The sequence below is a fragment of the Rattus rattus genome, chromosome 17 (assembly GCF_011064425.1).
Source record: "Rattus rattus isolate New Zealand chromosome 17, Rrattus_CSIRO_v1, whole genome shotgun sequence".
Lineage (NCBI taxonomy): Eukaryota > Metazoa > Chordata > Mammalia > Rodentia > Muridae > Rattus > Rattus rattus.
In genome coordinates, this window is record NC_046170.1 from 46,014,856 (window position 1) to 46,036,243 (window position 21,388).

Genomic DNA, 21,388 nt, shown 5'->3' on the forward strand with positions numbered 1-21,388 from the left:
AAAGCAGAGAAGCTCAAATCATGGCTCCCAGGAAAAATAACACAGGAAGGGGGCTGAGTGCAATACGGCCCTGCAGACATGGCCCTGGGATACTTCCTGCTGCTATAGTCTCCTAGGAGGGACTCAAGCCAACCACAGTGATCATCAGGACTCACTGTCTTTCCTCAAACGTCTCCTGGTTGGTCCCTGGCCTGGATCCTAAGCCTCTGAGGGCTGGGAGGATGCCTTACTGTGCTACTCAGCTACATAGGTCATTAATACACCAGCTCCACGCCTCCAACTAAAGAGAACGTTCCAGAAGCAGCTGAAGAAGTGCATGCATGGGAGCATTCTGGATTGTGAGAGTATCCACAACTGGGGAAGACGTCCCATGCATTTCCCTGGGCTTCGGCCTCATCTGGTTTCCTAGTTTGTTTGTTTTTTTTTTCTAGAACAGTATTTCAATAACAGAACAAATTAATAACCTATGGATAGGATGCAAGTTTTTGCTGTTGACTTTTAAAAGATGAAATATGAACTTCCAAAGAAATGTCTAGAAAAGTATTCACGTCTGTGGTCTTGCAGCTCCCGAGGGCAGGGTTCAGGTAGAGTTGATCTCAAGGAGAATCTGGGGCAGTAAGTGATGGTCAGACTCCCCAGAAGGAAGGTGGGATGAACAGGAGGGTCCCACCCATGTGGCCCGTAGGCCTATGAAAAGTTGGAAAAGGAGGTAGGTCCTAGACAAAGAAAAAGGAGGAAAGGGGCGCCAAAAGAAACAGGTTTTGCCCCGAGAGGTCTAGGAAGAAGCCCTCAGCTCCTTCAGCACTGTATCTGCTAACGCGGACATGCTTCAGAACCGAAACACACAGGCATAGGAAGAGCTAGAAATAGCCTAGCCCAGGCCCCCTCATTTTGAAGCTGGGAAAATGGAAGCTCAAAGAACTTAAGAGATGTGCAGTGGTGTTACAGGCAGAAATAGTTTGTCAATATTCACAACAGGATTGGGATTGCAAAATAAAACTGTAGTGGCCTTCAACAGGATGGTAGAACATGGTGTCTCAGTTAGGGTTTTACTGTTGTGAACAGACACCATGACCAATGCAACTCTTACAAGGACAACATTTAATTAGGGCTGGCTTACAGGCTCAGAGGTTCAGTCCATTATCATCAAGGTGGGAACATGGCAGCATCCAGGCAGGCATGGTACAGGAGGAGCTAAGAGTTCTACATCTTCATCTGAAGGCTGCTAGCAGAATACTGACTTTCAGGCAGCTAGGATGAGGGTCTTAAAGCCCACGCCCACAGAGACACACCCACTCCAACAAGGCCACACCTACTCCAACAAGGCCACACCCACTCCAACAGGGCCACATCCACTCCAGCAAGGCCACACCCACTTCAACAAGGCCACACCTACTTCAACAAGGCCACACCTACTCCAACAAGGCCACACCCACTCCAACAGGGCCACACCTTCTAATTGTAGCACTCTCTGAACCAAGCCTATGCAAACCATCATATATGGAATTGGTGTTCTGCTTTAGTAAAATGTGGGGCGATAATTCCTGAAAAGGAAGATACTGGGTCATTCATTGCTTTCTTAGTTGCTCTGTCTGAATGTCTGACAGCAAGACCATACAACAGGAAGGATTTACTCTGGCCCTTAGTCTGACCTATCAGGATGGAGATGATGTCACAGCAGACAGATACACGGCAGAGGGAGCCAGAGATGGCTTGCTTGCCTCTCAGAGATCATGAAACAGATGAATGGGGTTGGGGAGGAGATGAGGAATGGGGAGATGAGAAGGAAGTAACCCTGTAACCCTCAGGTCTGCCTCTCAGCAATCCCCTTTCTCCACGTAGGTCCCCTTCCAATCAAGTCTGTGTTGATTCAGGGAGCAACGAGTCTATTTCCCCCAGATTGTTTTTCTGCGTCCAAGGTCATTAGGTATAATGTGAGCTTTTAGTGTTTTCTGATTGAACAAGATTTAGGGTTCTTAGGAAAGTCTGTGGAAACATCTCTCCATTTTCTGAAAACAAGACAAGAAAAGCAGTGGCCTTGGGATCCAACCATTATACCTTTGCATTTGTGGTGCCTGGTTTATTTGCAGACAGAGTGGAAAGGTCACCTCCTCTGAGATACACACCGAGCTCCGTGCTGCCAAACTGGAGTGCCAAGCAAGTGTTTCTGGGGAGGGGCCCTTCTCAGTAGCCGGGCCTCTACTGGGAGGTCACAGGCAGATGACATGTTTTCTATGTCATTTGGTGGTTGGGCAGGGCCAACACTTGTCACTGCACAGAGGCACGATGTGCTCTGACAAGGATCAGCTTGCAGTTTCTCTGAGGCACCCTTGCCTCTTGTCAAAATGCTGAGATGGCTCCATTGGCTAAGTACCTGCCATGCAAATATGAGGTCGTCAGAACTCATGTAGAAGTCTGGATGTGGTGGCATGCACTTGTAATCCCTGGGGATTTGGAGACAAGAAGATCACTGAGATCCCACCAAAAGATCCTGCCTCAAAAAACAAGATGGCAGCTACTGAAGAACAATACTTGAAATTGATCTGTGGCCCACACATAAACCTGAACTGCAAATGCACACTCACACAATACACACATACATACACACATACACATACAAGCATGCACACACATACATACACACACATATACACATTCACAAACACACATACACACACATGCACATGCACACCACCCTACACACAGACACATACATACACATACACACATGCATATACACATATGTACAATACATGCATATACACTCATACACATATGCACACACATATACATATACGCATACACATCACACATGTATACACACATACATACACACTCATACACATGCAAACATGCACACACATACATATACACATATATACACATATACACATTCACATACATACATACACATACACACATGCAGATACACATATGTACAATACATGCATATACACTCATCACATATGCACACACATATACATATACACATACACATTCACACATGCATACACACATACATACACACTCATACACATGCAAACATGCACACACATATATACACATATACACATTCACATACACACATACACACACATGCACACCTCCTATACACAGGCGCATACATATACATACACACATGCATATACATATATGTACAGACAAATACATGCATACACACATATACACACATACACATATACACATTCACACATGCATATACAGGCATACACACATACATGCATACACACATAAACACATACACACATGCACACACATAGACATAGACACAGACACACATATACACATACACACATGCATACACATTCGCAGACACCAGGAGACATACATACATACACAAACAGATACATATACATAGCACACACAAATAAACACATTAAAAATAAATAAAATCTTTCCGTAGCTGGATTGACAGAAAGAGATAAATCTCAGTGTTCCCACTCTAGACCTCCTGCTAAGAACCCCAGGAGTCTTCTTTCTGTTAATCTCTCATTAATTGTCAAGAGGAAATGCTTCTTCTGTGGGGCAACATTTAGAATGAGTCACTGACATAACTTCCTTCATTTTCTGTCCAACTGGAAGAGCTCCAGGAGACTGGACCAGCCATGGAGTAGCTCCAAACATCCCACACAGCTGAGAGGTTGCTGTGGAGCTACGTGCCTTCCTGTCCCCGCCCCCAGATGTGAGTGACGTTTGGCGAACTATGAGAACAGATCCTGACGACTGAGCCTATTTCATAACTAATACTTGAAAGGGTGAGTCAGGGGCTGGAGAGATGGAGTTCAATTCCTAGTACCAACAAGGTGGCTCCTTAACTCCTGTTCGTAGAGATCTGATGCCCTCTTCTGAACCCCCTAGGCACTGCGCAGATGCAGTGCACAGACAGTTATGCAGACAAAACATCCAGTCAGTGGTACACACCTTCAATCCCCGCACTGGGTATTCAGAGGAAGACAGGTCTCTGTGAGGAGTTCAGTCAGGGGAAATACAGTGAGACTTTCTCAAAGCGAACAAGTAAATGAAAACCAAAGCAAAGCAAAACAAAGTAAAATCCACCCATACACACAGAATAAAATATGAAAGTCAGAGGAAGAACGGTTCTGAGCACTGCAAAACCTTGCGCACATTCAAGATGCAGTTATAGAAGTTTCGGTGATTAATCTAAAAATACTGTGCAGCAAACTTTAGAAAATGCACAGAACTCCTGTGCTTTATTTTCCTCTGATGGACGGTTACATTTCACAGTCAACTTGGCTGGATTTAGAATCACCATGGAAACGCCATTGGATACATCGAGGAGCGAGTTTAGCTGAACCGGGAAGAATGGCAGTGGATGGTACCACTCAGGATGAGGTCCTGGACTGAATTTAAAAGAAGAAAGTGAATAGGGAGGTGGTGCATGATTTTAATCCCAGCACCTGGGAGACAGAAGCAGGTGGGTCTCTGTGGGTTCGATCGAGGCCAGCCTTGTCTATACAGTGGGTTCCAGGACAGCCTGAGCTACACAGTGAGACCCTGTTTCAAAAACAAAACAAACAAGACAAAATAAGGGAACAAGGAAGGAAGGAAGGAAGGAAGGAAGGAAGGAAGGAAGGAAAGAAGGGAGGAAGGGAGGGAGGGAGGGAGGGAGGAAGGGAGGAAAGGAAAAGAATAAAACGGAGAAAGTGAGCTGAGCATTTATCTACTTCCTGACTCGATGCCATGTGACCAGCTGTTTCCTGACGGTGGACACAACGTGATCAGCTGTTTCCTGATGGTGGAGGCCACGTGACCAGAGGCTCCCTCTCTGTGGAGGGACCACGTGACCAGCTGCCTCACGCTCTGCCAGGAAGACTCCCCCACCAGGCGGGACTGTCTGGTCTTAAAGTGTGAGACAAAGTAAACCTTCCTTCCTTCCTTAAATTACCTTGATCAGGTATTTTCTTACAGCACTGTGAAAAATGACTAATATAGTTGCTAGTTTCGAATTTTTAAAACTTCCGGGGCCTATTGAAATGGATCAATGGGTGAAGGTGTTTGATGCCAATCCCAAGAACCTGAGTTCAATTCCTGGAACCCACATAGCAGAAGTAAAGAACTGACTCTATAATGTTATGCTTTGACCTCCACGTACACGACACACACAAGCGCAAGCTCAAGCGCAAGCTCAAGCGCGCACACACGCACACGCACACACACACATACGGCACCTGTATGGAGGCAAAGAGCCAATTTGTAGGAACCAATTCTTTTCTTCCATCATGTGAGATTTGGGGGCTCAAACTGAGGCCATCAGGTATGGTAACAGGCCCCAGAGAAGCCATCTTGCTGGACCTTAGTGTTTTTAAATCTTTGGATCTTTAAAAGGATTTCTCTGTCTCTCTTCTTTAAGTTGCATGGACACATTAATTCTCCTTTCTTCCTCTGATTTATTTCACTCGAATGGATGGCTAACTCTGAAGCAGAGATAAAGGGAAACAAAAATATTCTTTAAATGCACAGGTTGCATTCTAGGCGAGGCACCGAGGGGACAAGTGGGTAGCCGCACCCACCACACAGCAACCCTTACTCAAATGCGTGCTGGGTTCCAGAAGCCTTTAACTGAGATTTCATCATGCACTCAAAGGCATGGATTTTAAATGCAATTACTGTGTATAATTAGCCATTTTATCTCCGGTGTCGGTGAATTTGAAATTTAATCCCTGATTGCACAAAAGAGTGTAGTAAGCAGCAGACCCCAAGGTTGGGCTGGTGCCATTGTACATCAGTTGGTGGTTGAATGAAATGGCTGAACTTAAAGCCACAGGGGTCAAAGGATGTAAGGAAAAGGATGGAGACAAGATGTTGGTGATCACCTGAGGTGCCTTCAAACTTGCAGACCCAGGTCTCAGGCCTCCTCTTCTCTGGAAAAGCCTCTTACCCTCACCCGTGGGAGATGGAGTTGCTCACCTACCTCAAGCACAGTATTAGATGTGTGTCTAATGGCAGCCACCAACTGTCTCCCTGTGTCCTTCCTGAGGGATCCTCTTGGGTTATTATTAGTGCTTCCATACAGAGCACAATCACAGTGAACAATCCATGGGTGGATGGATTCATGGCTGGATGGGTGGGCGGGTAGATGGATGGATAAATGGTGGGTGGATGGGTAGGTGGATGGATAGGTGGATAGATGGATGGATGGATAAATAGGTGGATGGGTGAGTGGATGGGTGGGTGGATGGATAGATGGATGGTTGGATGGGTGAATGAATAAATCAAGCATGAGTTAAAAAATCAGTTACAGAGCCTGGGAAATGATGGTTCAACCAGTAAAATACTCGCCACACAAGTATGAGGTCCTGAGTTTTATCCTCAGAACCATGTAAGAAAATAGAAAAGCCAGGCATTGTGGTACGTGCTTGTAATCTGCATATATGTGTATATGTGTGTGTGCATGTGTTTATGTGTGTGTCTGTGTGTATGCATGTGTATATATATGTTTGTGTGTATGTATGTATGTGTGTATATGTGTATGTGTGTGCATGTGTTTATGTGTGTGTCTGTGTGTCTGTATATATGTGTATATGTGTGTGTGCATGTGTTTAGTGTGTGTCTGTGTGTATGCATGTGTATATGTATGTTTGTGTGTATGTATGTATGTGTGTATATGTGTATGTGTGTGCATGTGTTTATGTGTGTGTCTGTGTGTTTATGTGTATGTATATATGTGTGTGCATGTGTATATGTATGTGTGTATGTGTATATATGTAGGTATGTTTGCGTGTGTGTGTATGTATGTGTGTATGTATGTATGTATGTATGTATGTATGTCTACATGTGTGTTATGATTTCCGTGCCTGGAAGGAACTGAGGCACATAGGCACTACACATGGTTCCTAAACAATGAGGTTCCCACAAAGAGTTTGTCATTTTCACAAGAAGCTCTTGGCCAACTGACAGGTCCCTCCAGTCACCCCACAGCCATTGGTTGTGGTGGCAAAGGAGACAGTGGGAAGCTCAAGGGATATACACTCCAGTTTTCCCTGTGCCCCATACCCTTCCCTAGTCTCTCTGTAGAAATAAGAGCTCTGGGCACTCTTGGTCACCAGACCCTCAGTACCATGCCTGGCAAACTGGACCTGTGCTCATCAGCCATTTTGACATACCAAAGGCCACAGAGAAAGAGCATGAGGGACAAACCCTGCACCTGCTATCATACATGCCTCGTGCCTACCTGCTATTTCCCCTGCATGTGACATGTGTGTGCACAGGTGTGAACCTCATATGGGTTTTCATGTGTACTCTTGTATATAACAGTGTTCTTTTTTAGAGTGTGCCTCATGTGTATGTGTATACATAAACACATTTGGTTTTATATATAAGAGTTATATAGCCAGGCTGGAGAGATGGCACCACACGCATCATAGGAGACAGAGTGAACTGAAGCTAAGATTACTTCTGTGGCTGAAAGGGAGAGGAAGAAGCACTTTCAGGTGCCCTTACCCAGAGGTAGGTTCACAGCCGCAAACCCCCCAGAGACAGAGGACCCACAGTCCGCCTTCACTTCTAGGCTCACGGAAGGGACAGCGGCTCCTTCTGCAATCCCTTGTCATGGTCACTGGTGGAACTCATGATGTTTCAAAGAACTTCAGGGCACCAGGGAGATAGCTCTGTTGGGAGAGCGCTGGCCAAGCACTTGCAAAGCTCTGGGTTCAATTCTCAGGATGGCAGGTAGCACAGCAGCATCATCTGAGCATCCGGGAGATGGACGCCAGAGGATTGGGAGCTTGAGGCTGTTTTTTGCCTTAGGTGGTGAGTTTGAGGTCAGCCCAGGATACATAAGACCTTGTGTCAGAAAGAAACAAAGAAAGAAAGGCAGGGAGCCAGGAGACATTAAGAGCTCTTGCATAGGATCGCGTTTAGCTCCCAGCACCCACATGGTGGCTCACTGACATCTGTAACTCCACCCCCAGTGACTCTCTTCTGACTCGTGAGGTCACTGGACATGAACATTGACTACAGTCATGCACGCAGGCAAAATACCCCCCACATACAATTTTTAATAATAATAATAATAATAATAATAATAATAATAATAAACTTTCAAAGCACACCTTTCCCTAATCACCACAGAGGAAAGACCCGTTCTCCACATTAAGACATCTAAAGACTGTGATTAATTGGGCAGCAACTGTCTAATGACCTGGAGGTCCATGTAGGGCAAAGGACTCAGCTAGGCTGTCTACAGGGCTCTTTTAGTGCCCCACGTGGTAGGGATTATGGGGGCATGGTTCCCTCTACTGCTTCTCCAAGGAAAACATGCCTGACTAGCAGCAGAGATCAATAAAAAGACATCCCGCAGAAAACAAGAGATTTCACAGGGGCGGAGGCTGACGTGCTTTTTTATTTATGGCTCACAATGAGCGGGGGATAGACGTGTGGAGGGTGGTCGGAAAGTCGCTCTTAATCGGGGCCCGTTCTGGGGGTCTTCAGAGTGACCGCTTCTCCCACACTCGGCGCTGTGACCGGGTAATGGGAAGGTTTGGGAGAGCTGGGAGGGGGAATAAGGGCTTTTCCTAAGGAAGGCAGCAGAAAGGCAGCTCTGGGTTGAAGCTGCTGACTGGATCCTTCAAATGTAGATACTGCATCACAGGGCAGCAAAAATTTTCTCAGAGCCCCCACCCCCCGTACAAACTCCTGATCCATGAAAGAAATGGGCTCTAAAGATGGCAGCCGCACCATCCGTTAGCTGTTTGGTCACCAACGTGCTTCTAGAGACGGGAAAGAGCTATTCAGCACTAAAGATTTAGGGACGTCTGTTGACATATTAAGGGAGCAGCCTCATGGGAGAGCTGACAAGGCTCCCAGAAACATCACCAAGGGAACGGTGACGCAAATGCGTTTGGTTTTCACAGGCTGGCGCGGGGCCAGACTCCCTGCCTGACAGCTGATGTAACTCCAGTTCCTATCTAGGTTAGCTTGCTTCGATAGTGCCGGCAGAACACACAGCCTCAGTCAGCAGCAAGCTTCTTTTGTAGACCAGAGTAAAAGGATAAAGATATATATCTTCTTTAGATCTTGATGCGTGCCGCATTTTAAATGGGGAGAGATGGGTCAGCGGTGACAAGTACTGGCTGATCTGGAGGATCAGGGTTCGATTCCCAGCACCCACACAGTAGCTCACAATCATCCAAACTCCAGTTTCAGCTGATCCCCTCTTCTGACCTCTGTGGGCACCAGGCATGAATGTGGTACACAGACATACAGGCAAACAAAACTCCTAGACACATCTACGTCTTCAAAAAAGATATGTTTTACTTATTTTATGTATGCGAGTACACTGTCACTCTCTTCAGACACACCAGTAGAGGGCATCTGATCCCATTATAGACAGTTGTGAGCCACCATGTGGTTGCTGGGAATTGAACTCAGGACCTCCAGAAGAGCAGCCAGTGCTCTTAACCTCTGAGACTTCTCTCCAGCTTCTATTTAAAAAAAATTTTTTTTTTAAAAAGAAAACGTTTACAAAGGATAAGAAAGAAATCTCAGGTCAGCCTAAATCCCACCTTAGCACACCCAGGTGTGTCCAGCAGAGGCAAGCCCGTCACATACAAACAGCAACACTACTTCACAGATATCAGCTCTTAACACTGTTTGACCCACCTAGGGAACAAGATTGTCCCCAGCTGAGCCAGACAATGGCAGGAGAGAAAGCAGGACACATTAGTTGGGAATGCAGAAATAATGACCCTTATAACAGATCGCTGTTTTGAAACGTTCCTCTTAGAGACTGCCGATTTCCAGTCGTTTGACAGTCGATAACGAGAACACATTTTCACCAGACTCGGCTCAGATGCTGATGGTTGCCCTGTGCCGGGTGTGAGGGGACACTCCACACTTCACTTTCCCCAGGCCTGGCAGTTTTAGCTTTTCCAAAGTGAAAAGGAAGACTAGCTTTTAAAACTTGTTAGGTTATCCCAGGACGGAGGAACCTGGGTTGCCTTTCCAGGCCAGTAGCCGAAACGTAATTGCTTCCCTGGCCTTTAGACACGGATAATTAAATCGTCCAGAGAGGGAGGGAGGTGAACAGTAACGGAGACAGAAGAGCCAGGCTGAAAATACAAGGGAAGGACTAGAGATGACCGGATACCAGTCCTTGAAGGCACAGTCTTGATCATAGTTTACAGCACACCCCTCCCTCTCTGCTCTGTTTTTCCTCCCTTCTCCCTCCCTCTCCCCTGCCCCCTTTCTTTTCTTCCTTTCTTCCTTTCTTTGTTTATTTTTCGAGACAGGGTCTTTCTGTGTAGTTCAGGCCTTAAACTCACACCAATCTTTCTATCTCAACCTCCCAAGTTTTAGATTACAGGTGTAGGTTAGCCCATTTCTTTGTTCTCTGTGTGTATGCATGTGTGAGTGCGTGCATGCGTGCGTGTGTGTTGATGTATGTGTGAAGACACATGGAGTTGAGAGTCAACCCCAGGTATCATTCGTCAAACGTTATCATTACCTTGTTTTTGAGGCAAGATCTCTCCCTGGCCTGGGTCTAGGGTGTTTGTTTGTTTGTTTGTTTGTTTTGTTGTTGTTGTTTTGCATTGTTTCTGCAGTCTGACTCAGGCCCCTCTACTCACAGCTAAGCTGTCTCCCCAGCCCTCACCGCATTTCTTTCAGGTAAGTTTTGAAGCTGTATTGTTTTTCAGCCTAGGAGACATTTAAGGATAAACCTCTGAATTCACTTGAAAAGTTGACATTTGTTCCGCGAGGATTCCTAGATTTGATTCGCTTCTCTCGCGAGATCCAAGAGGCTCTGCCTCAAGGAAGATGGCTGGAACCGACAATCGCCATATTAAAAGAAATAAGTCAGAATACAAAATTCAAGGGTGGTGTGCTTCTGTGAAAACAAAATCAAACATCAAAACACAAAAATCAAGGCGAGAATCTGGAAGTGGGAGGGCCAGAGTTCAGTTCCCAGCACCTACGTTAGGTAACTCAAAAACCACTGGAACTCCAGCTCCAGGGGATCTGGCGCCCTCTTGTGGCCTCCAGGGACCCTGCACTCACATGCATAGACACACATGTACACATAAATAAAAAAGTATATTAAAAAAATTAAAACAAACATGTATTCTAGATCTAGGACAATGTAAGGGAACACTGTGCTTTCTGGGGTCTCATATGCTCTACGGGTCACCAGTAATCCTTGGAAATCCCTCTCCTGTGGTCTTACCAGGCCCCATGTCCAGATGGTTCTACAACTTCCTAGACAGTGCCTTCAGCTGGGGAACAAGTGTTCAAACACATGAGCCTGGATGGTTGGATGGTGGTGGAGGGGACCTGCACATTCAAATGGTAACATTTATCTTGATTCAGGAAGAGGAGAGGAAGAATCAAGGCTGTCTTGAAAGTCTGGGTTGTTTCTGTCCCCCAACAACATCTCAACGACATGGTGCCGTAGGGGGCCGAAGGCTTTAAGGCATCAGTTTGAGAGACAAGCTGGCTCCCTTGTTCAAAAGACTCAGTTTGCTTTTCTTGTAAACAACACAGCCCTAGAGTGACACAGCACCAGTTCCTATATGAGCACTGGGGTCGGGGGTGGGAGGACTGGGGATGGCATGGTGGCAGAGAGATGTGGGCAGGAGAATCTAAATATCTGGGGTTTGTTTTGTTTTGTTTGCTCTTTCTAAGTCAAATAAGGGAAAGACTGAATAAAGAAGCCAGCCAGTGCTCTTTAGTTCCTCCGACTTTCAAGTAGCTTCATTTTTATAGAGCACATCTGTCAGGTTCTTTTAAGGGCAAAATTATCCTAAGCAATCTGCCCCATGGACCTCGTATTTTCAGAAATAAACCTTGCCTTGACAAGCTTCTAACCAGCGAACACAGAGAAGTTCAGGTGCTGTCCCTGGGGAACTCCTCGTCCTCCTGTTCCTCCCTCCCTCCCAAGCGCTGTGTTATGCCTCCACACCCCACTTGGGCAGCTTGGTCTGTGAGCGCTTGTTACTGCTCAACTACTTTAAAAACTTATTTATTTCTATTTTATGTGCACGGGTGCCTTGGCTGCGTGTATGCCTGGGTGAGGATGTTGCATCCCCTGGAACTAGAGTCAAAGACGGTTGTGAGCTGCCATGTGGGCGCTGGGATTTGAACTCAGGACCTCTGGGAGAGCAGTCAGTGCTCTAAACCACCAAGCCATCTCTCAGCCTCTACTCAGCCTGCTTTAAAAAGCAAGTGCCAGGCGTGGCAGACTAGTAGTTAAAAGGCATCGGTTGCTAAACCTGATGACCTGAGTTCAGGACTTCCAGGGGGCAGAGCACCGTCAATTCTCCTGACTTCTGGCTTCCTTCGGTCACACACCAAAGGCACAGGAGCTGGAGGAAGGGAAACAGACAGTGTGTGTCTAACACAAGTCAAGAATGGGCAGACCATGGCACAGAGACCAGACCAGGAGTGTTTCTGGGGCCCTGGCTTTAGGCTTTATTTTTCGTCTTTTCTTTCTTTCTTTCTTTTTCTTTCTTTCTTTCTTTCTTTCTTTCTTTCTTTCTTTCTTTCTTTCTTTCTTTCTTCCTTCCTTCCTTCCTTCCTTCCTTCCTTTCTTCCTTTCTTCCTTCCTTTCTTTCTTTCTTTTTTTAAAAAGAAATGTTCCTTTTTAGAATGATTTGTCGCTATCTTCGGACACACCAGAAGAGGGCATCGGATCCCATTACAGATGGTTGGGAGCCACCATGTGGTTGTAGGAATTGAACTCAGGACCTCTGGGAGAGCAGTCAGTGCCCTTAACCACTGACCCATCTCTCCAGCCCTTCTTCTACCCAAATGCACAAACCTATTAACTGTTTCTGGTGAACTCTAGTTCTGGGAGGCAGTTTGGGAGGAGAAGGATGTTTAATTGGTGCCGGGACACCCAGTTCCATTCCTAGGCGGGTCCTGTCAGATCACCAACAATTGCAAGCTCTGATTCTTGAAGAAAAGATAGGGGGCGGAGGGAGGGGGAGGGAGGATGAGACAGTGTAAACAGACAGGGGAAGGGAGGATAGGCCCAGGAAGGGGAGGAAACAGGTTAAAGGTCATGCAGAGAGGCTGCTCTAAAAAGATCATGCAGAGAGGCAACTACAGAAAATAAAACTAAGTCACAGTGTGATGGTTTGTATATGCTTGACCCAGGGAGTGGCACTGTTAGGAGGTGTGGCCCTATTGAAGTAGGTGTGTCACTGTGGGCTTGAATACCTTCATCCTAGCTGCCTGGAATTCAGTCTTCCACTAGCAACCTTCACATGAAGATGTAGAACTCTCAGCTCCTCCTGCACCATGCCTGCCTGGATGCTGCCATGTTCCTACCTTGATGATACTGGACTGAACCTCTGAACCTGTGAGCCAGCCCCCAAATAAATGTACCTGTAAGAGTTGCCTTGGTCATGGTGTCTATTCACAACAGTAAAACCCTAACTAAGACACACATTGTTCCTCCAATAAGTCCCCACTTTCCCTGGTGTGGTGGTAAATGTTTGTGATCCCAATCTGTAGGGGAGACGAGGCAGGACAGGAGGATTGGGAGTTCAAGAGCATCCATGGACGCTTAGTGAGTTGCAGATTAGAAAAACAGCCAATCACTAACTTAGTCAGTCAATAATCAATAGAGTTCCATGGTGTGCTGGATGTGTGTCCAGAGCTTTCCCACACACACTACGTCATGTTCACCGTCTTTCCCATGTCTTTTGTGGCCATGCTGTGAGGGAAGAGCTTCTGTCCTCATTGCAGAAGTCGGGTCCCGGGTTATGACATGGTGTCAAGTTCGGTGACTCTTTCTGATTCCTGGGCTTCTTTGCACTCTCTCCAGTGCGGAGGGAAACTGAGGCACACCCTGGAGTGCTGACTTGATGGAATCTCATATGTTGCCTCATCAGCTCTTAGACCATCTCAGAGTTCTGATTTAACAGATCCTATGATCTTGTGTGTGTGTGTGTGTGTGTGTGTGTGTGTGTGTGAGAGAGAGAGAGAGAGAGAGAGAGAGAGAGAGAGAGAGAGAGCAGGCATGCATGTATCAGTACATGCACATGTGGATGCCACAGGGACTCTTCCTCTATCACGATGTACTGTATTTTTGATGCAGGGTCTCTCTGAACCTAGAGCTCACTGATCCAACTAAGCTGGATGGTCACACACTCCCTGGAATTCCCTTCTTCCTGCCCTCCCAGCCCTGGGACTACAGATGTGTACTACCATGCCCAGCTTGGTGGCGTGTGTATTTGGAAGGCTGTATATCTGAACCAAGTTCTCATACCAGCCCAGCAAGTTCCCTACCAACTAAGCCATCTTCCTAGCTCCGGGGAGCTCTCGAGTCAACCAAACCCTCCAGAAAGCAAAGAGAGGGAGTAACTGGAGAGGGATGAAGAGTTGCTATTGGAAGGTTGTGCAGACGCCTGCTGGGAGCTGAAAGGACCTCACTGTAACTGTCTCATCATGTGCTAATACAATTATCTCATGTTGGCAATGAATAATGTGGTTCCTGGGCTTCTGAAGAAGAGGCGTGGGGCTGCCAGCCCTTGAGAATGGCCCTGGGCAGAGTCTGAGTAATCTAAGCCCGTCTGAATCACAGGAGAGGGCCTGCCGGCCTCAATTCGGGAATCAGAAAACACATGATGCAAACATTGCCTCGCTGAGCCCTGGAGGGAGGCACGCAGAGGCAGACCCTTGACAGGAGGCCTGGAAACTTCTCTCTTGCCTGCTCTCCCTTTGACCAGCTTGGCACCCCTTCCTAGGACCAACTTCCACTTGAAAAATCCGCCTGTGTGGCTGGCACTTTCACACTCTCTGGGGCTTTGAGCCAGACCTCAAGGATCTGTGGTATGCAGGCGGGCAAGCTGGGGGGCTGTCATCTTAGGCCCAGGGAGGCAGGTTTGCTCACAGGACGACTGGCTGGAGCTGGGCGAAGTGGTGTGGGCTTGTAGTGCCCCGGGAGGCAGAGATGGTTGGATCTCTGTGCGTTTGAGGCCAGCTTGATCTGCATAGTGAGTTTCAGGGCAGCTAGGGCTACATAGTGAGACCTACAAAAAAAATAAATAAATAAAATGAAACAAGAAACAAACAAACAAACAAACAACCAGCATGACTGAGGCAGTCTCCGATTCTGGTGGCTGGCATTGCTGAGCATAAGCAGAGCCATTGTGTCCCCAGCCCTCTTCCCTCCTCCGTCCTTCCTCCTTTTTCTTCCCTCCTCCCTCTTCTGTCCTCCCCCCTCCACCATATTCTCTATGTAACTGCTTCTTGGTCTCACTGTTTTGTAGTCTTCATGATTCAAGACGTCCTTCCTTTCTAGAAGTTCCAGGAAACACAGCAGCCTACCACCCATTGCACTCAATGCGATTCCAACTCAAGTTGGAAGCCATTTCTCCCAACTCAAGGAAAGTTATGAACTTGGCAGCCCCAGTGGAAACACACACACACACACACACACACACACACACACACAGAGAGAGAGAGAGAGACACAGAGAGAGAGAGAGTCACGCACACACACACACAGTCACATACACACTCACAGTCTCTCTCTCTCACACACACACACATACACACACACACACACACACAGAGACAGAGAGAGAGAAAGAGCCACACACACACACACACACACACACACACACACACAGAGAGAGAGAGAGAGAGAGTCACACACAGACACACACAGTCACATACACACTCACAGAGTCTCTCTCTCTCTCACACACACACACTAAGAGTCACACACAGAGTCACATACATAGAGTCACACACTCACATAGACACTCTCTCTCTCTCTCTCTCTCTCTCTCACACACACACACACACACACACACACACACACAGAGTAGTGAATTGTGGATTTGCAGAGAGTGTTTCTCATTTAAGTTGTATGTATTTTACAAAACCCAAAGAAGAATTAAGCCCAAAAGCAACTGCTCAGAGAGAGAGGGAGAGAGAGGGAGGGGAGAGGGAGAGGAGGAGAGGAGAGAGAGAGAGAGAGAGAGAGAGAGAGAGAGAGAAACTTGCTTGTAATTCATGTTATGCATAATGGACTTGGCAGGCCTGAGCACAGAAATTTCAGAAGTGTTTGCGTGGCAGTGGTTCTTAGCCAATGCACATTTTTTTTTCCCTGTCCTGGCCAGCTGCCCAGCCTGCAGAAAAAGGCTCACATCTCCACAAGCTTGGCTGGCCCCGCTGTCGAGTTTCCAAACGGCATGGCGGCGTCCGATGAGCTTATTCTTAAATGCCAAAAAACTTCTGCTACTTATATCGTTACTGAATACTAGACGCGCTTCACAGAGAGCGGGCAGAGCCAAGCCTTAGGGTAATCAAATAGCCTGTCATTAACATTTCCTAAAAACAACAGAAAAATGCAGTGTGGCACCAGATCACTGTTTCTCTTTGTGTGCTTTATACCCTGTTCCTGGAACCCCTCGAGTGAGGGGAGCAGGAGGGGCAGGGAGGTGGTTCTCAGAAGGATGCTTGTACCTCAACTTTTGAAATACAAGTGAGAAAGTCACACCCCACATAATACCACATGCATGCATACACATGTACACACACATACCACACACATACATATCACACATACATATATAACAGTAGCGCGAGTGTACGTGCACGCGCACGCGCGCGCACACACACACGCACACACAATACACTCACTCTCAAGGGACCCTGAGCTGTGTAGGAGTACTGAGTCTGAAGTATGCTGGAATTTGACCTTGAAAGAGGAAAGGAGGGCAGCTCGGGGACTTGGCAAATTACAGACTATCCTAGAACTGCCAGGAGACTGGATGCTTGGAGTTTCATCAGAGGCCACAGCTGGGATTCAATTGTCCAGGAGTAGCTCCTCCTCCCCTTCCTCCCTCCCTCCCCCACTCCTTTCTCTCTGGGGTTGTAACTCAGGGCTCCATCTGCTCAGAATCCCCGGCCCTCTTTTTAAAATTATTATCAATTTAATTTTACCCTTTGAGACAGGAGCGGACTCAGTTACCCAGATTGGCCTTGAATTCACTCTACGGTCCAAGGGTGCTTGAACTTTGAGCCTCCTTCTTCAAGTTCCAAAATTACTGGGATGATAGGTCTACACTACCAGACCTGGCTTCAGTGTGGAGATTTTGAGGTCTTTCTTCACACAAAACCTTCAATTTCAGACTCATACATACCACATGCATGCATACACATGTACACACACATACCCCACACGTACATATAGTGCACACATACATGTCTCCTTCAGCGGGGGAAATCCCTTCGCTGGTTTCTGGACCCTTCCTGTTGAGCCCCCACTCACCATCCAGTGCCCTAGGACCAGACATTCCACCAAAGTTCTGAGTACCTGTCTTTCTAGTCTTCTCCTCAGTCTCACAACTCTGAAAGAGGAAAGGAAACGTTCCCTTTACCCTCAGGTTTGTTGGTGACCCGAGAAGATAGCGCACGGGGTGCTAGGGAAACGGGATATAGCCAAACTGATGAGTAGAGATGGAGTCTTACAGCAAGGGACCCTGAAGTCAACGATGTTCCCGAAAATAGCTCTTCTGCCTTAAGACGGCCACATAAACGCAGAAGCAAGATAGGATGCCCTGGGACCGCTCTTCTCCCGATGCGGTTGTGCCAGAGTAGGAGTACCAAGAGGCGTGTCTACCCAGTTGAAAGCCATCACGGCTAAGCCAGGCGCTGGACTACCCAGCTCTGTAAGTCTTGGGCACTGTTGGGTGCTTTTCCATGGAGCTGGTGTCTACCACCATCCTTTGAATTAAAAAATAAAAAAACCTGTGCGAGCATGTGTATGTGCGCATGCGCGGATGCGCGCATGCGTGGGTGCATGCGTACATGCGCCGGTGCACAGGTACACACGTGCTTGCCTGTGAGTTTGTGAATATAGTTACTTCTCATAGGAGGCTCCAGGGAGGGCTGGTATCCACCCATAATCCCAGGTCTGGGCAAACTCTTGAAGAGATCACAGGTAGCTTTGGAGTCCTTCGCTTTCTTTGCTCCTGCCAGGGCAGTGGAGAAGAAAGGCTGGCCCCAGGGAAGGTCAAGGCAGGGCTGTTTTGTTCTCTAGAGCAGAGCAGAGACGGCCAGCAACACCACCCAGGCAATGCTCTGTGGAGACAAGTCGACAAACAAGAGCCGGGAAGCCCATCTCCTTGGAGCTGTTTATGTTACATAACTCAAATAGACCCAGCAGCAGCAGAACTCCTCAGTGAAGCCAGACCAGGGCGGTTCCCTCAGCCACGAGGTCGGGTCGAGATGGCTGCCTCGAAACAACAACAATCTAGTTCTCGGGGACACACCATCGCCACTCAACAGGACATCCTGACTGTGCCGCAAGGCAGGTCAGCGAGGAATTGGCAGGTCCTTATCTTCTCCAGAGAAGGAAATGAGCCCTAACCTGAAGGACGGGGTTGGCCTCCAGCATGGAAGCTTCCCTTCATAAAGAGGGAAATGTATTACGATGGTCCCTGAAAGCCAGTGAAAGTTACCCAGAGCTTGATGACCACTTTCCCTCAGAAGTCCGGCCCTTTTTAACCTTGGGCAAAGAGGTAGGGACTGGCCTTCTGGAACCATCGGGCAGTCGACAAGAAGTCCAAAAAACGTGTAAGCTGCCAGGCAGTGGTGTCATGGGCCTTTGGATCCCAGCACTCAGGAGGCAGAGGCAGGTGGATCTCTGTGAGTTCAAGGTCAGCCTGTTCTACAGAGTGAGTTCTAGGACAGCGAGGGCTACACAGAGAAACCCTATCTTGAAAAATCAAAAAAGTCAATCAATCAATCAATATGTATAAGCAGGCCAAGAGGCTTAGGCAACAGGAGGACCAGAAAGTTCAAGGCCCGGGCTAGAGAGATGGTTCAAATGCTCAGACAGAATGCTTGCAATGTGGGCATGAGGGTTCCATAGCTAGCGTGAGCCTGTATGGAGGGTGGATGGGGAGAGCCAGCTATGGTGGTAATGCATGTAATCTGAGCATGAGGAGCCCTGGGACAGGAAGGACCCTGGGACTTGTTGTCTAGACAGCTTAGCCTACTTGATAGTTCCAAGCCAGTGAGAGACTCTGCCTCAAAAAACAAGGTAGGTAGCTCCAGAAAAGCATCTGAAGTTGTCATCTGGCCTCCACATGCATGTGCACGTGAACCTGTACATACACATACATACATACATACATACATACATACATACATACATACATATATACATACATGCATACATACACAGTGCACCCTCATATGCATGAACACACTTAAAACATATAAGCGCTACAGAAAAGGTTGTAGGCCAGCCAGGACAACTTAGCAAGATCTTGTCTCAAAATAAAAAGTCAAAAGAGGGGGTTGGGGATTTAGCTCAGTGGTAGAGCGCTTACCTAGCAAACGCAAGGCCCGGGGTTCGGCCCCCAGCTCCGAAAAAAAAAAAAAAGTCAAAAGAGGCCAGAAATGTTTCTCAGGAGTAGAAGTTTATCCAGCGCGCAGGGAGCGTTAAGTGTTTAATATCCAGCACTCCAGAAAAGAATGCAAAAAACAAAACAAAAAAACCCCACTACGGACGGATACGCAAGGGCAGTCCACCCCCTGCCTGAAGCGGCACAGAGCAGGTCCCGAGACAGAACAAACGCGAACCCAGGAGACCTCTTTCATCAACACACCATTGTCTCTGAGGATGGTGGCTCCACCATGGGCTGGGGACAAGAATAGAAAGCCAATTGAGAACACAACCCTCAGAATAGTCAGATGGAACCGGCTGCCAACACTTGCCCCCGTGGTTAGTAGGCTATGGGGACACGCGGAGAGCATTTTCTCTTGCAGGCTTGTGTTTAAAAATACGTCTTTCTTCAAAGCTGACTGGGGAGCGGATGAGAAATGGGAAGCCTCCCGCGTCTGTGCAGAGGGGTGTGAACTCACTCTGATCTGATGAGGCCTGCTCAGCGCCCTGCCCTCCCTATGCCTGCCTGCATTCCCTTGCGGCTCAAGTTTAATGGCGGCCAGAGAGATAAAAATGGCTCCTTCAAAATGTGGGTCAAAGGTTGGGAGTGTAGCTTAGTGGTAGGGAGGGCCCTCACCTAACCTGTGCCAGGAAGTCCCTGGACTCCATCTCCAGCATTGCCACACACCAGAAACGCTGTTCCCCAGGAGAGCTGGCTGGGTGCCCACAGAGGGCAAGCATCGAGATATCATTGCGTCCTCTGGGCTTGGACCCCGCCTCTAACAAATGAGTCCCGGATGCCTTCTCTCTTCCAGTTTCCTTATTTTCAAAAAATCGTGTAATTTCTACCCACTCCTTATGAGTAACTAGGAACTGCACCAGCAAACTTTACAAACCTGGCATTGAGTTCCACATTCGGGTTCAAGTGCTGAGTGACCCCCTCTGTCAGCCCCGCGGGCCCAGTGCAGAATTCTCCTTTAAATTATCACACTGACAGACGGCGCTGTGAGGCTTCTCTGCCCAGAAGACCGTCTAGGCACCTCCAGAGAAGCTGGCTCAGAGGAGCCTCTGAAGTCCCTACAAGTCCGAACGGATGCTCTCAGTAGAAACCAACTGGTGACGCGCTGTCAGGTGTTGCAGTTGCCAGAATCTACCCATGGGCAGATTTGGCACCCTTTCCCCAGGGGAGCTTGGAGTAAGCAGATCAACATGGCGGGGTCAAGTTCAAGTTAGCCTCAATGAAACTCTGGGGATGCCTTCCTTGAACAACAACTGGGGCAGTGTGCCTGCTGCTTAAGGACACCTAAGAGAAGGGTCCCCAGGGGGTGAGGTTGGGGTGGGGCTTCCCCTGGGACTGCTGTGCTTGCTAGTCTGCTGTGAGTGAAGTGAAAGACTCTAGAAGCAGAGTGGGGAGGGGCAGGGGCAGGTGAGCATGCTAATTAGCCAGTGAGCAGAGACACAAGCTGATAGATGTGGACTCTGGAAAGAGCAACATCATTATAACAACTGCGATTATTATTACTGTAGGCTGTGGGCCGGGGTCGGGGGTGGGGGGGCTGCCTTCTGGCCAAGACCGCCAGTCAGAACCTCTACCATAAAAAAAGAAAAACAGCCCTGGAGGTCTCTCCTGTTTCATTTGGGGTGTTTGCGAGCAGAACAAAAATCTAGTTTAATGGTAGCACAGCTCCTGGCGAGATGGTTCATGGGTAAACATGGTGATCACCAAATCCTGAATTCACTCATTGGAGCCTACATGGTAGGAGAGAGACAAAAATTGTCCTCAGACATCTACTCATGCATCACGGTTCTCAGATGCCCCATAAGATGAATGAATGAATGAATGAGTGAATGAATGAATGAGTATTTAAAAATTAAAATGAAATCTGGTTCATGGGTTAAGGAGATGGCTCAATAGGTAAGACAGCTTTTGCTATGCAAGCAAGAGGATCTGAGTTTAAATCCTAACAGCCATGCAAAATGCAAGGTCTGGCCATTTGTG